Source organism: Chlorocebus sabaeus, chromosome 25 (genome assembly GCF_047675955.1).
Source record: "Chlorocebus sabaeus isolate Y175 chromosome 25, mChlSab1.0.hap1, whole genome shotgun sequence".
Lineage (NCBI taxonomy): Eukaryota > Metazoa > Chordata > Mammalia > Primates > Cercopithecidae > Chlorocebus > Chlorocebus sabaeus.
Genome location: NC_132928.1, coordinates 49,996,267 through 50,012,121, shown reverse-complemented (window position 1 = coordinate 50,012,121; position 15,855 = coordinate 49,996,267). Strand labels below are relative to the sequence as shown.

The window sequence follows — 15,855 nt, the reverse complement described above, 5'->3', positions numbered from 1 at the left end:
AGTAAAATTTGTGGTTACTTAATCTCAAAATCTTCATGTATTCCCAGGAGAGCAGAGAGGAGATTAGATTTTTTTTTTTTAATTGAGATGGGGTCTCACTCTGTCACCCAGGCTGCAGTGCAGTGGTGCTATCTCAGCTCCTGCCTCAGCCTCCAAAGTAGCTGGGATTGCAGGCACCCACCACCACACCTAGCTAATTTTTGTATTTTTAGTAGAGATGGGGTTTCACCTTGTTGACCAGGCTGGTCTTGAACTCCTGACCTCAGGGGATCCACCCACCTTGGCCTCCCAAAGTGCTGTGATTACAGGCGTGAGCCACCGCGCCCAACAGGGATCAGATTCTTATTTTTCCTCCTCTTCTACCACCACTCTTCCTTCCCCTTGTTTTCCTTATTTCAGAACATCATTGAATCTTGGCTCCTATCATCCAACCAGGAGGATGTAGATCTTGAGACATCCCTTAAAAGAGAAGGGCGAAGAATGTCCTGGGCATGAGCTGCAATGGTGAAAGATTAAACATTGGTAGGGTGCTATCACATGGAAACTGGTCTGGGAGGAAGGCAAAGTCATTCTAATTGAGTAATATTACTACCCCCAGGATGAGAACACAGGCACTCAAAGGCAGTTAAAGCCCTGTCCAGGGTTACACAACTAAAAGAATGAAACAAACTGAATTTGGAACCCAAGATATCTACTAAAATCCACAAATAAAGCAACCACATTTTGGGTCCTGGGAAATAATGGCAGAAGAATAGGACTAGGGCTACATTTAGGAGGGCTGAACAGTTGAGGCTGTTTTATGTAGTGGGCAGAATGTTTTAGAAGAGGGAAAGGACATGACCAAAGAATGATTTAGGAAAGTGAATATAGCAACATACAGAAAAGATGGAAAGGAGAAGAGATTGGTAGGAAAGGGACTGTTTGAAATATGACCCTCAACCCAGGTGGTAGCAGTAGGTACAGAAAGCAGTGTCCAAGATAATGCCATGGCTCCAAGCCTAGAGACTGGAGGGATACTATCAACAGGAGTGGGAAGTATTAATAACAGTTGATTTTTTTTTTTTTTTGAGCCGCTGTTATGTGCTTGCCACTGCAAAACTAAGAGGTTTTTTGTCAACTTTCTCATTAAGTCTCCTAATGGCCCTAGGATGTATTTACTAGTCTCCCTATATTATAGATTTTGGAGATGGGAAACTGAGGCCCCAAGTGGTGATGAGATTTGCCCAGTTTACACAGCTCATAAGAAGGTGAGCCAGTATTCCAACCCAGGTCTGGCTGACAGTCTCTAGAATTCACACTTATAACTCAGCACTGAGCAGCCCCTCCAACCCACCTGCAGATACAAGCTGGGTAAAGGGTGAGGTAGTTGGTTTGGCGAGTGAGGCGGACCTAGCCTCTAGAGCTTTTGTCTCCCCTAAGAGACCAAACTCACCCTTCCACTGATCTGGATGGATGGCAGTCAGCACTCACTGAGATTAGGATTTTCTGTTGAAGATACTCGCTCCACAAAAGGTCCACTGTCAGGGTGGGAGAAGGCAGCTCCAACTCAGGCTCTGGACAGACCTGGGAATATAGTGGCCTTCAGAACATTAGAGAATGAGGACACAGAAGAGACTAAGTAGAAGGAAGTTGTGGGATAAAAGAGGGAAATTCCTCCAAAACCCAGAATATTCCTAAGTAAGGGATGATGGATAGGCAGTCAACCAGGGAGAAAAGAATAGAACACGAAAGGAAACGAACTAGAGCTCCCATCACTTATTTTGCCTGCGTTTCTCCAGCAATAGTCCCTTTTAGGCCCACTGTACCCAAAGTCTAACAGCCCAGCAAAGCTCCCCTAAAGCCCAGCTCAGAATCATCCAGCCTAGATGTCTTTGTGCCAGACAGAGGCTGTTAGTCTTAATCTCAGATAATATATTATCTCAAGATAATATAAACAGCCAAGAGAAAGGAAAGACCCAAGGAACCTAACGTTAGGAGACTTCATTGTCAGCAGTAACACTGCCCTCAGACCCAGACACGAGACATCGCTCTGCTGGCCCTCCTCAGGCCATACCACCTTCTCCATGGAGGGTAAGCCTGTTCCCTCCCTGCTAGACCATATCCTCGTGCTGTCCCAGCAACCTGAAGCTGCTTCCCAGGCCCATGCAGGCCTCTTCCCCCTGCTCTCTCCTTCCAAGGGTGTGCATACCCTGTGTCTGCAGCATGGCTAGGAGGCAGTTCTTTGGGGACAGGGGATGGAACCTGGACATTAGGGCTGGGGTGTTCACACTCCATGTACATGGGGCTCCTAAGGGATACAGTCTAGGGTGGAAAGAGAAGGGGAACAGGCTGCAGGCTAGCAACTAAGTCCGCTCTTCCCATGCCACCACATTTCAGCACGGAACTGATTTTCCAGGTGTTTGAGGATAGAACATTTTTTCATTTAACAGTTGCTAGCTGGATTTTAAACTTTTAAATATTTGGACGTATCATCTGTGGCCTCCATTTATCTTTTTGCCCTCACCCCTACAAATGTGAGGATAGCAAGATCTTGAGTTAAAGGAACCGTAAAAGTCATTCATTCCAACCACCTGGCCAAGCTTGCAGTTCCACAAAATGCTTAATCACTTCCAATTATGATTGTATGGTCGGACTGCCTCCTGAAGTACTAGCTCATTCATCTCTGCAGTTTTCTCACTGCTAGCAGCAGACCTTTATTCCGATGTCTTCCTGTTCCAGAAACAGCATTTAGTAGTAATAAGTTGAAGACTCACTCTGCCAGGCAAGGGAGTATAGAGATAAATGAACTTTGACTCATGGAGACCAGGCTCCAAATCCTGACTCTGCCACTTACTAGATGTGTGACCTTGAGCAAGTTTCTCAGTTTCTCTGATCTTCAGTTTCTTCATCTGTAAAATGGAAGCAATAATTCCCCACCTCTGTTGCCTCAGCTAGAGTGCAGTGGCGAGATCATGGATCACTGCAGCCTCAGACTTCTGGGCTCAAGCAATCTCTTGTCTCAGCCTCCTGAACAGCTGGGACTACAGACATCTGCCACCATATCTGGTGTGTGTGTGTGTGTGTGTGTGTGTGTGTGTGTGTGTGGAGACTGGGTCTCGTTAGGTTGACCAGGCTGATCTCAAACTCCTGTGCTCAAGAAATCCACCCCCGCTTAGCCTCCCAAAGTGGTGGGATTATAGGCATGAACCACTGCTCCTGGACTTTGATCTCGATATCTTAAACAGAAGGTCCATTCTCTGTGACGAGGGATGTAATTAGTGCCAGTAAGTAGTGACTTGATTATTAATATTACCTAGTTACGTTCACACTTGTTCTCATGGCAGAAAGGCTGGAGTTTTACATAGGAAGACCTGAGAACTAGTCTCTGTGCCTCCACTTACTAGTTGTGCTACCTTAGACAAGTCACCTCTTCTCTGTGTGCCTCCGTTAGTTACCTATCAATAAAATGGAGCTGATGATCTCCATCACCTCACAGGGCTCATACTAAAACGCCCCTACCAAAAAGTCATTTCTTCATTCATTCATTCTGGAAACATGCATGAAAGGGCTCCATTGTATTTGGTGCTGAGATAGAAAAGTGTGCCCAGCTCCTGCACTCAAGGGACCCATACTCTAGTGGATGAGACACATAATATTAATAAATAAATATATATATATAAAAAATACAGTGTGACAGGTGCTGGCATCCTGAAGGAGGGGACAGCTGGCTCTGTCCCAGAAAGGGTGCATAAGAAAGTAGCATTTGAGAGGGATTAGTGGGGAAGAGAATATCATGAAAAATAAAAAAGCATGGAATCATGTAGTTTTATGGAACAGAGGTACAAAATAAAACGAATCTTTCCTTCCAGTGATAGGTCTTTAGATATCTGACAAAGATATCATCGCCTATCCCCCCATCCTTTCCCTGACAATTTCTCTTAGGCAGGCTCAACATCCCCAGTTTCTTCAACCATTGCTCACCTGCGTGGCTGTGAGTGTCCCCAGGCCCTCTCTGGACATGGTCCCTTCTCTAGGTATCCCAGTGGCAGGACTCGTATGTCTACATATGTCACACATGTCACCACAACCAGTTCTTTAGCCAGAGCGTAATTAAAATCTTATTTGAAAGCAGGTTATACTTTCCAAAATTCCAAGAGTCTATGAGTTTTACTGCAAATCAGAAGGTTCATCATCTATCTACCTAGTGACATATGGGCTTGTCTCATGGGAAAAGTATGTGTGTGGTGAAAGCGTGAAGCACAGAAATGAGAAAAGCATACATGCTCACGCAGGGATTCCATGGACCATTGGCTTAATGCTATTAGGGGACAATGAAACCCCATCTCTAGAGGGTGTCTTATTAAAGCTCAAGGGATCCTGGTGAGATAGGTCTAGAACTCACATTTCAGGTGAATGTCATAGCTAGCTTTGGTTCAAAAGTCTTAGAATTGGCTTTGATAGAACTGGGTGCTTTTCCATGATTGTGAATTAAAAGGAAAAGCAAAATGAACAGAAGGCAAGTTCTCTTGAAAGGAAACAACAGCCCTGCCACAGGATCTGGAGGCCCTGTTGCTGTCTTCAGCGATGCAGTGGGCATTTGGCCCGGGTGCACAGTGCCCCCACATGCTGGGTGGCTATTGTCGGCCCGGGGCTCTCTCACTTACAGGTATTCTCCCTCACTTAAGTACAGGGCATTATTTGTGTTATTGCTGTTCCCTTAAAGTCTCATCTGTGAGTGAAGAGGGCCTGGCCCTTGAAGAACAGCTGGAGAAGACATGAGCACCAGTCCCTTACAGTTTCGTTCACAGTGGCCACAGCCAGCGTCTTCCAAGGTAGCGGGAGGACAATGCAGGCCAGGACCTGCACAGGGAAGCGGCTGCCCTTACTCACACTCCTGGCCACCCTGTGCTCCTGCTCAGCCTAATGGCAGCACGGTAGCTGCCTGCCTAGCCCATCAATTCAGGGGCCTGTCTTTGCTGCATAGTTTAAGGAGTTAAAGGGGAGAAGACAACTGGTTCTTACCACCAAAAGATTAGAGCACTGGGGAGCAGTTCTCACACTTGAGTGTCCAAAGAAATGCTTGAAATGAGTGTGACTGTCCTGGTTTATGCCAGTTGTCCCAGCATAACTATTAATAGTACCCCCATTCACTCAAGTGTCCCAGTTAGGCAATAAATGGAATAATCACCCTACTTAAAATGCACATTACCAGGATGCACCCACAGGTATTCCCTGGAATCTGGATTTTAAACTAGCATCCTGGCATTTCTGTGGCACACAGTGCATAGACACACTTTGAGAAATTCTGATAACATGAAACTAGGCAAACCAAAAACCATTATAACAACAATAATTTTAAAAAGACAGTAATCCTCTGCTTTAGTGAGGGCTTATGTTGTGCTTTTTAATGTCTTGCTTTGGTTTAACAAATGTGAGTATCCACTGTGTTTGTAGTACTTTGCTAGATGCTCTAGGAGATACAGAGATAAAGGAGCTGGGTCCCTGCATAAGAGGAGTTTACATCTGTTGAGGCACTCAGACAGATATTACATGGGAGTGAACCCTGGGTCATGAGGAAATGCTGAAGGGGAGGCATTTATGCAATAGTGTAACAGTGCAAGGGAGGAAGGGCATGAAGATAAGGAAATGGAAATTCGAAGAGGCTGAGTGACTTATCCAAAGTCCCACTGAGCCATGATTTGGCCTCCCAACTCCAAGGCCTGGGCTTCTTCCTACGTACTTGCCACCGAACTCTAAGCACCACCACCTGCCAGCAGCAACCCCAGAAGTATGCACGTGACAAACTCTTGGCAAGGTGGTAAGAAGGGGGATGGGAGAGGACCATCAGAGTGACTAGAATTACTGAAAAGCAAGGATTAATCGAAAGAGGATTCCTAAAGAGGACAAAAAGGAACTTATGAAACATCATTATGAAACAGCTGGGCATGGTAGCTCATGCCTGTAATCCCAGCTACTCAGGAGGCTGAGGCAAAGTGGAGGTATCTTTCTGATTCTGATACATACTATCAAATTGCCCTCAGATCACCTCTGCCAGTTTACACTCAGCTGTGGCCTGAATGTGTCCCCCAAAAGTTCATGTGTTGGAATTTTAATTGCCATTGTATCAGTTTTAAGAGGCAGGGTCTTTAAGAGGCCATTAGGCTATAAGGGCTCTGCCTTTGTAAAGGGATTCATATTGTTATAGTGAGAATGGGCTCCTGATAAAAGGATAAATTGGCCTGCATTTTCACTTGGTCTCCCACACTCCCTTGCTCACTCACCTTCTGCCATCAGATAACCCCCACCAGATGCTGGTGCCATGCTCTTGGATTCCCCAATCTTCAGAACCATGAGCCAAATAAGCTTCTGTTCTACATAAATGATGTCATCTGTTATATGCTGTTATAGCAGCAGAAAATGGGCTAAGACACAGTCCCAGCAACAGTGCTAGTGCTATGGCCTTGACCACAGGCTAAATCAGGCTCAACAGCAGCTGGTTCCAGAGAGGCCACCAAATAGGAACATTCTGAAGAGTGTTTATCATTCATGTTTCCCACCAAATCGCCATCTCCTTTTGTCTTTTTCTAACCCCTCTCCCCAAGTTTGGCTTGGTTTTATGGAAGTGACTTCCTGCATTGGCCATTCATAACTGATTTAAATTTAATTATTCTTCCTTTCTCTGCCTATAGATCCTATGACAGGAGTCTTTCTCTATTATTATTATTATTTTACAACTGTTGTCTCCTTAGCCACCCCCTTCCTTTGTTACTTCCCTTCTATTCATCATCTTATTCTGTTGCCCTTGACTTTTCTGCAGTCACAGAACTCTCTGATATCTGACAAAAGCTATGCGCCCCTTCTCCAGAGAGACATTCAATAGCGCACGCGCACACACACACACACACGCACACTCTCAAGATTTGGGATGTACATCAATGCTAATCTATTTCTTCTCAACTTTACCCAAATTGGCATCTTTCTATCTCTGAGAGTTACTGATAATTCCAACTGAATTCCTACTTTCTTTGGACAAGTCATTCTCATTTATAATTACAACCCGCAAAAGAAAAAAAATGTTGCCCTGTGGGCTCCATCTCTTCAAGGTGTCACATTCAAAGAGACTCAAATCTGATGTCCAAAACATAGTTTGAAAGCAATTAAAATGTTTATTGAATATTTGAGGAAAATTCCAAAGGGAGGAATTTCATTCATAACATATTTTTAAAACTTTAAAAAATCTCTTTCCCCATCTCCATCTCTCCCTGTATCTCGCACAGATGGCCGCTGCCCCTGAAGTCTCCTCCTCCCTGCAGGCCCTTCAGGATGTTTCTCGTGTGAGAAACATCCTGAAGAGGCGTGTGCCTCTCATGCTGGCTCTTTGATCTCTCCCCCTCTTCTCTCATTGTCTAAGTACATCCAGGTTGGCTACTCTGACCTTTGTAACATATAAACCCAAACAGCATGGTACCTCCCAACTTACCTTTTACCCCAAGTCTGCACAGCCCACAAGATGAGCTGGTAGACAGCGTTTAGCAGAAGGCAGAAGAGGGGAAAGGCTATAGACACTGTATCTTAACCTACTATGTTTTTCTGTTACATAAAGGACTTGTGAAGTTGCCCTCTTGCTAACCTTCCTAACCTGTTCTCTAGGACTGCAGGCTTACCTGGACCATCCGTTCTGAGTCTTCCCCCATGGGTTAGCTACCACATGCAGTTCTCACCCCTTTAGCTCACAGGCCTGTGTATGACACGGGGGCTCCTGCCCACTTTCACCTCCACTTCTGGGGAAGAGTGAGAAGCTGCAGTTTAGAATCAGCACATCCTGCCTCACACCAGCTACAGGGTGCAAAGTGATCATGATTTCAGCTCTCAGAGCCATCGCAGGACTGCCCCCTGCAGAGAAGTCAGAGTATGTTTCTCAGATAGAAATAAGATTTGTCAGCCGGGTGTGGTGGCTCACACCTGTGATCCCAGTACTTTGGGAGGCCAAGGCGGGCAGATCCCTTGAAGTCAGGAGTTCAAGACCAGCCTGGCCAACATGGTGAAACCCCGTTTCTACTAAAAATACAAAAAATTAGCCGGGTGTGGTGGCACATGCTTGTAATCCCAGCTACTTGGGAGGCTAAGGCAGGAGAATCGCTTGAACCTGGGAGGCAGAGGTTGCAGTGAGCCAAGATTGCGCCACTGCACTCCAGCCTGGGCAACAAGAGCGAAACTTTGTCTCAAAAAAAAAAGGAAATAAGATTTGTCAAGACAAGAGGTATAAGTTCAAGAGATCTGTTCTGCAGCCTGCGGACTATAGTTCCCAGCAATATATACTTGAAAATTGCCAAGAGAGTACATTTTAAGTGTTCTCACCTTAAAAAGACAAAGTATGTGAGGTCATGCATATAACTAGCTTGATTTAGCCATTCCACAATGTGTACATATATTAAAACATCATGTTGTACATCATCTTTATATATAATTTTTATCTGTCAATTAAAAAATAAAATCTAAACAGAGGTTTGTTGGGATGCAGATGCTGTTTCCTTTGTTTTGCTGTCTCAGAATACTGATTCTAATAGTCAACTAGGCCAATTTCTAGTAGTTTTACTTGGACCTTGACAAAGATACCCAAAGAATGAGTTGAGAATTACTAAACCCGTATGTGGAATAGGAACTGTATGTGTTGATGTGCAGTTGACCTAAGCATGTGTGTGTCTAACTATTAAGAATAAAAGGCATAGCCGGGCGCAGTGACTCACACCTGTAATCGCAGCACTTTGAGAGGCCGAGATGGGCAGATTGCCTGAGCTCAGGAGTTTGAAAACCAGCCTGGCCAACATGGCGAAACCCCATCTCTACTAAAAATACAAAAATTAGCCAGGCGTGGTGGCGGGTACCTGTAATCCCAGCTACTCAGGTGGCTGATATACGAGAATTGCTTGAGCCCGAGAAGTGGAGGTTGCAGTGAGCTGAGATCACGCCACTGCACTCCAGCCTGGGACAGACTCCGTCTCAAAAAAAAAAGAATACAAGGCATGTGTTTAGATGTGAATGTCCCATTCCAGCTCTCCAAGTGAGGGTGGAAGTTCCCGTCCATGTGGCTGAGGACATCGTTTTGTTCTGATCCAGTGGGATCCTTCCTTTGCAGGCTCCACTGTGTCTCACATGGGGCTTGCGCCATAAGGTTCCCCTGGTGTCTCACTCTTGTTTCAGGAGCTTCCTCTGGACGGCCCCTCCGGAGGCTTCAGTGCAGCCCTGCCACCTCGCGCACACTCAGCAGGCCTGCTGCCGCTTTCACCTTTTCACCTGCCCCTGGCCTTTTCACAGTCCTCCTTGGGGCACTTTTGCCCATCTTAGAATATTTCTCATGTGGTTGAGGATTTTGGATTAATCCTGACACGTTTTTTAAGGCCTCCTAACCCAGAAGCTGCCTTGTCCGACTCTGGACAAGCCTTAGCCTGGCCCAGTCAGATCCGACGGGATAAATAGGCCAGGCCCTCTGGGATGGAGGAAAGGAGAGGAGAGCGGCTCAAAAATGTTCCCCAAGCCTCCCAGCACGATGTGGGTAGACACAGCTTCCAAATGTCCCTGTTGCACTTGTGTATATCCTTCTGTGAGATTCATCTTGGACTTGGTCTAAAGTTTCTTTGGTATAATTTAATCAACCTAGTTCCATCCTGTCCCTTTTGGAAACTCCTTTGCAAGCCTCCCGCGTCCTGCCACCCTGAGTGTGAGGACTCTGGGCTCCGTGGCCAGTCTTCACAGTCAGCTCCCTCTGGCCCTCTTGTCAGCCTAACACAGTGCCCCTCCCCTTATCTCCTTCTGCCTCAGAAATCAAGCTCTCTGTCCCTTCAGTGGCCTGTGTTCTTACTGGATTTCTTCCAGTCTGCTGATGTCTTGCTGAAGAAGTGAAACAAGCTCTCTGGATGTCTCTGCCTTTCCTAGCAAGTCTGTTTCGCCGTCACTGAGCTGCAGGCCTGCTGCGTAGGGAATCTCAGAACACCCTCTAAACAATCAAGGACAGACAGGGAGAAATCCAAGTCATAAAGTGCAACACAACAGACTTGTGAAATGTGAAGCCCTATCCCATGGCCCTAGGCTAGGCCATGGTGTCCCCATGCCTCCTGCGAATGGCTAGGGATTCAGGCTGCTGTGGTAGGCCGGGGAAGAGTTAGACTCTGGAGTTAGAAGAGCCAGGGTGGCACGGAGATGGGCCACTCGGCATGTTCCATGCATAGCAGGAACTACTCTGGTCGTGGAAGAAGAGTGGCAGCAGGGTGTCCCGGAAATAGTCATGTGACTGTGGCCAAATCACTTGGCCTTCCTAAACTTAATATTTTCTGTAAAGTAAGAGAAATCAAAATCTGCCATGCCTAGGAGACTATGAACAAGATGAAACACAGGAAAACTCTGTAAACTGTCAGTGAACATTGTTATAAGAGGCAGAAACTGAAACAAAACCAATTCCAACATGAACCAAACCCTTAACAGGTTTACTGGCCTCAGCACCGGCCTCTCCAAAGCGGAGCAGACAGACCTGTGATCAGAACCTCAAGAGCTCCAGAGACTAGCGTTATCTGCATAAAATTGTCCACACTCATGTAAAATGACACATAACTAAGTCCCAATTATGTCACATGGACTATAGGCAAAACTGAGGTTCTCAGGAAGAGAGGCCTGGAAGGATCAGAAAAGGCTGGGAGCTGGGGCAGGTGGAGCTTGAGGTGCTGTGTGACACTCTGCGGCAGAGACACATGGGCAGTGTGGCGGATGGTGACAAGGAAGACTTCCAATAAACATGGCATGCTCTAGATGCTAGTTTCTGCATTAGACAGATACATATTGAGCATCTCCTATGTTCTAGGGCTAAAGATTCACTGGTGAGTAAGGCAGACACGAAACAGTGTGCTGTGGGGCTTCAGACCAAAGTCACAGCCCCTCCCCAGCCCGAGGGGCCCACAGCCAGGTTCTCAGGCTCTGCCAGTGCAGGGGTCCCACACCTGTGCCCACTCTTCTTCCGTGATCAGCACAGTTTTTGCTGAAGAAACATGCAGAGCAGCCTGTTTTGTGTTACCCCAATCAGGGAAGGGGTGTGCTCAGCCTTGCCCTTGACAGGCATCCAGGATGCAGGCAGCACCTATGAGGCAGCCCTTGGCTGGGAGGAGCAGGGCACCTCTGTTTATCTGCAGCAAATATTTATTTGTAACCCCAAGCACTGAACAAGCCTGATGGGTGTGCCTACTCTGGGGCGTCTGTGCGCTCCAAGCCATGTCAGACCGTGGTGGTCTGACAGAGATTGCAGAGTCACCCCCAGGCCTTCCACAGGTGGACTGGACACTGGAGGTCCTGAAACCAGAGGACAGGCCATGTTTTCTGTCCGTGTCCCCTCCTGTGAGCTCCTCGGGGGCACTCTGCCTCTCATCTTGTGTCCCTGGGGCCGGGCTCCATGCCAGGCACTTTCCTTAGTGCTCAGTAAGTAGTAGACGAAGGGTAAATGAGGGGAATAACAGAGTTTCCACAAGGATGCTGAGACAAAGGCCCAGCCAGACAAGGTCCAGTCAAGGTCATGATCAGGAGCCTGCGGGTCATGTTCTGTTCTGAGCAGCTCATCAAGGATGGAATGGAAGAGAAGAGGAATAATAAACTCATTTTCACACGCATTACCTCAGGCATAACTCAAATATGAGCTGGGGTCACATGTTCCGCAGGATCTAGATACGACTTGCTCAAACCCCCATAATAGGGCTCAGCGGAAACCTAAACTCTATTCTGCGAGGTGCTGTTCTCATGGTCACCTCTGGCTCCAAACTCCTCCCTCCACTGAATTCTTCTCGCTGTGAGTGTCTTCTGTGGGCTTTGTATATGCACCCAGATAGGCACTCAGCCCCTTCACTGGATTGCCACAGAGAAGAAAAATATCACTCACATTGAGGAGACACCACCACAAAAACCTGGAATTCAATAAGACACCTCCCAGTTCCTGGAAGCCTTCTGCAGAGGCTGACTGCTGGGAGTTTTAACTGGCCAGGAGACGCAGCGGAATCCCCCAGCCTCAGCTGCTTTTCAGGGCTCATCTCTCTTCCTCACCCCACCCTCCCTGATCTGCTGGTCACCCAACACCCACACAGCTCTCCCAGGTCCACTCCCAAACCTCAGCACAGCCAGACTCACCCAGGGACGAGTGAGCGTGGAGACGCCTCTGCCGTGAGCAGCTTGGAGGGCTAACTGCAGGGACCCTGAGGCTCTTGGGACAACGTCAGCCCTTTTTAGAAGGCAGTGTGATTTTAAAGATCACCGTCCCCCCCATTTTCCAGGTAATCCTCACCCCGTAGAGAAAGGTGTATTATTTATCTCCGTTTTACAGATGAGCCTCAAGGAGATCATTAATTGTCCAAAGTCACCCAGGTAATGAATGCAGAAAATAGGGTTTAAACCCAAATCTTGGAACTCCTGGCCTAGTGCTCTTTCCACTGTGCACAGCAGAGCACAGCAGGATGGAGGGCTCTGTGTGGGGACAGCACTCTGTGCAAAGCAACTTCCCCCTTAGACCTGGTCATTCCAGCATTCAGAATGTGCAGATACCAGGCAGGCGGCTGGAGTGGAGCTTAACAAAGACACGTGATTCCAAGTCCGTGCCCCAAAATGGTCTAGACTGTAAAGAAGAAAGCAAAATATACCCACAAGATACCCGTGTATCAATAAACGCCAATACTGGAGGACAAATAGGCCTCAGGAAGACCAAACAAAAATGTGCAGCATTTAGTCAATCCTGAAAGGCTCCCTGGGGAAAGGGAAAGCCTCCTTTCTTTTCTCTTTTTGTTTGAGTTGGACTTCAGATGCAGAAGACTAAGTTAACGGTGTTCTTCAGATCATAGCACAGTATCATGATCATTGGTCTGTGCAAGATCTGTCACATCTTATTTATGTTTCTCACTCTCACTTTCATTTACCTTCTTCCATAGGCAGCCATGATGTGTATTCATTTTTTGGTATGTGTTCTCGAACATGTGGATTGTGGATCTGTATGCTTGTAGTTTAAATCCATGCGAGCAGAATTCTTATGCCTCTCATGCTTGGTGGTTTGGTTTTGTTTTGTTGTTTCTCTTACCACTGTGCTAAGCTTTCTCCTCGCTGCTGTGTGTTGCAGTGCCACATCTGGTCCTCTGCTTTCAGCAGGTGCATATCCTCTGTGATAGCATCTACCTGAGTTTTCGGGTCTGCTCCTCAGTGATGATCACTGAGGTTGCCTCCAAGTCCCCGCCATCATAAACAGCCCAGCATGGTAATAAACATCTTCACATATGACCCCTTATGGCTGTGTTAAGAAATTTCAGGGACATCGAACCAGGAGCAGAACTGCTATTTCATGGGCCATATGTGTACTTGCTATGACTAAGTGGTACCGGGTCACTCCCTCAGTGGCTGCCCCAGCTATGCCCACCACCAGTGTTCCTGTATACCTACGTCTGCATCAGTGCTCGGCATTATCCTGCTCCTGACTTTTGCCAATCCAAAGGTAAAAAGTGATAGCCCATTGTGGCTTCAGCTTGTATTTCTTGAAATACTAATGAGTTTGTGCATCTCTTCATTTCCTTGGGAGCCTTTAGGGTAAACCACTTGTCCATTGCCTACTGTTACACTGGGATTCTTGGAGGTCTTTTCTTGATGATTTGCAAGAGTCCTGTGTCTCCCAGAGAGACCCCTTCTCAAAGAGTGCACATCTCTTTGCTGCTGTAGTTACCCATCTAGGGTAAGAGAACCCATGTGGTCACTAGTTCTTCAAACCCTCATCCTGGGGGTCAAGACTTTGTAATCGGCATACGTACAATCAAAGTAAAGGGAACCCCTTCCCCGTTTCCTTCTTCCAGACTTGCCTGAGGATTGCAGGACAGGAAGACAGGTAACAAGGAAAAAAAGCTTCCTCTTCTCTGGGGCTGCTAACCTGCTGTGTCAATTTCATGAGTTAATAAATGAGTGGAGAAGGCTTAATTGCATCAGAGAAATTGAGATCAGCCAGTGCTTAGGCCCCACTCAATTAACCTGTGCTCCTCAGGGGGCTGAGCAAGGAGCAGGGGGCAGTCGATGGTTAATTACATGTGCTGGTGCCAGCCGCAGCTGGCATTTCCTGCCAGCATTCATCCAGGCTGGAGTGCAATGGTGCAATCTCAGCTCACTGCAGCCTCCACCTCCCGGGTTCAAGCAATTCTCCTGCCTCAACCTCCCAAGTAGCTGGGATTACAGGCACGTGTCACCACACCCAGCTAACTTTTGTATTTTTAATAGAGACAGGGTTTCACCATGTTGTCCAGGTTGGTCTCGAACTCCTGACCTCGTGATCCACCTGCCTCGGCCTCCCAAAGTGCTAGGATTACAGGTGTGAGCCACCGAGCCCAGCCAGGCCCCCCATCTGACCACTTTATTGGCTCCATCCCCACCCAGGCTAATGCCACATGCCTTTGGTTCTTCTTAGGCTTCCCCCTCCTCCTGCCCCCTGGCCTGCTTGCCTTCAGGACACAGAACCCAGAGCCACTCTTGTCATGGGCACCAGATGATGCCACAGACTCTGCAAGATCACTCCCCTCCCCTACTGCCTCCAGACTGAAATCCTCCCAGAGAAGTTTCTTCTTGCATCATTTTCCAAAAGGCCAGATGGTAAGGCTCAAACCTGCTAAGAATATAGATTCCCCGGCCCCACCCTGTAGATGCTGCTTCAGTAACTCTGGAGTCTCCATTTTTTAATACGTGGCTCAGGTAATTGTTACTGTCAAGCCAGAGTTACCATCAACTCCACTTCAGGGGACACCCTAGCTCCTGATGGAATAAGTGCAGATCTTCTGGAAGGAGAGACAACATCAAATGGAAGGGCCCTGGCCTGGGACCTCTACAGTGTCATCTTTGCCTTGCTGTGTGTGTTAAACAAGTCAGTTGTCCTGTCTGAACTTGGTTTCATCATCTAGAAAATAAAGATATTGTAAATCATTCTATTGTAAAGACACATGCACACAAATATTCATTGCAGCACTGTTCACAATAGCAAAGCCATGGAATCAACCTAAATGCTCATCAGTGACAGACTACAGAAAATGTGGTACATATACACCATGGAATACTATGCAGCCATAAAGAAGAACAAGCTCATGTCTTTTGCGGGAACATGGATGAAGCTGGAGGCCATTATTCTTAGCAAACTAACACAGGAACAGAAAGCCAAAGACCACATGTTCTCACGTATAAGGGGGAGCTAAATGATGAGACCCCAGAACACAGAGGGAACAATACATACTGGGGCCTACTTAAGGGTGAAGGGTAAGATGAGGGAGGGAGCAGAAAAAATAACTGTTGAGCACTAGACTTAATACCTGGGTGATGAAATAATCTGTACAACAAACCCCCATGACATGAGTTTACCTGTGTGACAAACCTGCACTTGTACCCCCAAACCTAAAATAAAAGTTTCTTTAAAAGACACTGGAGTCCTTACATTTCCATGGATCATTTTTCTGTAAGTAACAAACACGTTGCATGATTTATGCTCAAAAAGCAACTTTAATTTTTTTTCTTCAAATGTCCCTGTAAAATGTATTCAGTGGGAGAAATCTTCCCCTGCCCCTAGAAAAAAAAAACTTGGTCCAATCCCATTGCTTTTTCATCCAGTCTTCGGTGATAGCCTTGTAGTTACTGTAAGTTATAGATAGTCCACTCAGACGTTAGCATGCATCAGAGGCCGGGCGTGGTGGCTCATGCCTGTAATCCCAGCACTTTAGGAGGCCGAGGCAGGTGGATCACCTGATGTCAGGAGTTTGAGACCAGCCTGGACAACATGGTGAAACCCCATTTCTACTACAAATACAAAAATTAGCCGGGGGTGGTGGTGGGCACCTGTAATCC

The 15,855-nt window shown here is 46.8% G+C and overlaps 1 protein-coding gene across 14 annotated transcripts in view; it reads left to right on the top strand.

Moving 5' to 3' along the window:
- LOC103231034 (protein FAM163A) overlaps positions 1-15,855 on the top strand; it is a 71,113-nt gene that overhangs the window by 43,281 nt on the left and 11,977 nt on the right. For 3 of the 14 annotated variants that reach the window (XM_037985882.2, XM_037985881.2, XM_073011730.1), the window contains one exon: positions 14,438-14,619. The exons of 7 other annotated variants lie outside the window; for them this stretch is intronic. The gene's annotated coding sequence lies outside the window, so the exon portion shown is untranslated. Of the gene's footprint in view, positions 1-1,083; positions 14,620-15,855 lie in introns of those variants that run through there. 4 more of the 14 variants (XM_037985885.2, XM_037985884.2, XM_073011731.1 and 1 more) reach the window with 3 other exon arrangements.